Raw genomic sequence first — 1,622 nt, forward strand, 5'->3', positions numbered from 1 at the left:
AGACATTGATAAGTGGTCGGCTTCGCAGCTTACGCCTTCTTGTGTGCAGAAGATTCACAGGGAAATGTTACAATAAGTTTATTGGCTTAATGCTACTAAGAAGTTTAATTTTATTATGATTAAATACATGTAATTTATTTTAATGTTGAATATGGCATGAGTTATAGTAAATACGAATTACTCCTAAAGGACGTATTCTTAAAGGAAAATTATTAATATAAATACAAATAGTATTCTTTGTGACAACTTACTATTTATTTAAAAATAACGTACAGAGAGATAGATCCGCATCTAAATTAAATTTTTCTATCGGCATTGAAAAGGGTTAGAGAAGATCAAGTTGGCAGATATAAAAAAGTTTGTTCTACAAGATAATAATGTCTCTATCCACAAAAAAGGGATATAAATTAGTTACAAAGTCATACCGGTTCAGCATTTCTATATTTTGGGTTTCCGACGTGGAATACATTTTAATTGCCTTATCTCTTATCTCTTCTGAATCCAGCTAATTATTTTGCTGGAACTTACTTTGTCATAAAATTTTGGATTTGGCGTTGAAGCATTCATTCATAATTTTCCATTTTAAAGCCCCTCTCTTTATTAGCTATGTTTTTATATTATTTTGACAGTTGTTGTTTTATTTGTGATATTGTTGATAACGCTTAAAACATTATCTCTCAATAAACGTTATTATGAGTAGGATACATTCTAGAAGTTAACGATAAAAAACACACAAAAGAGAGTTTATAAATATAATTGATGAAAAAAATAATGAGGACGGACATAACAGATCCATTTTAGAGACAAAAATTCAATAACAAGTTGTAGCAGATCGTGGTTTCGATCCACGGACCTCTGGGTTATGGGCCCAGCACGCTTCCGCTGCGCCAATCTGCTTGCTACGCACTGAGAAATTGTATCAGTCATGTCTCTGGAGGTGAGCCTGCCTAAATACTTCCGAAATGTGTTGTATCACTTCAATATAATCTATTAAATACCGATAATTAATTATCTCACGAATACTCGGTCCTTGACAATTGGAACAACTTTTTAATTTACAATTGTTTCAGTTAATGTTTATAGTAAATTTGTTATCAAATCTAAGCAATAAAAAAAGACAGTATATGCAGATACAGATTTTAAATACTCGTAACTAGAATGAACTAAATTCAAGATTTATATAAATGTATACGTAACTTTCTCACTTTAATAATTTAATTATGATTAATTTAACAGGATAATAGAATTTCGAATGTTTGCACCGCTATATGGTTCAAAAAACTATATCAAATATCTGAAATCTTATTATTTTTTTCAAATCATCAATCTTTATTAACCACGCTATAAACCAAAGAATCGATTTCTTTATAGGAGTTCAAGTTTTAATCGCTAACTGATCATTACTTAAAAATCTATATCAGTTTAGAAAGCAGCAGATAAATTCCGATTCATGACACCAAATATTCAACGTATATATTATGAAGGATTTACGTATTGATTTTGATTTATACACTTTTTTAAATGTCAGTTTGCAAATATCTGTATACTGATATCTTTAATACTCATATTCTGTGATAGGTATTGCCATCGTTTGCAATAGTTTCAAATGAATAGCTATGTTC

General features: G+C 29.7%; 1 non-coding gene across 1 annotated transcript; it reads right to left on the reverse strand.

The window, feature by feature from the left end:
- Window positions 1–825: 825 nt before the first annotated feature.
- Trnam-cau lies at window positions 826–897 on the reverse strand. Its single transcript has one exon. It is a non-coding gene; the product is annotated as a tRNA-Met (tRNA).
- Window positions 898–1,622: the final 725 nt, after the last annotated feature.

The sequence above is a fragment of the Homalodisca vitripennis genome, unplaced genomic scaffold (assembly GCF_021130785.1).
Source record: "Homalodisca vitripennis isolate AUS2020 unplaced genomic scaffold, UT_GWSS_2.1 ScUCBcl_6437;HRSCAF=13650, whole genome shotgun sequence".
Taxonomy (NCBI): Eukaryota; Metazoa; Arthropoda; class Insecta; order Hemiptera; family Cicadellidae; genus Homalodisca; species Homalodisca vitripennis.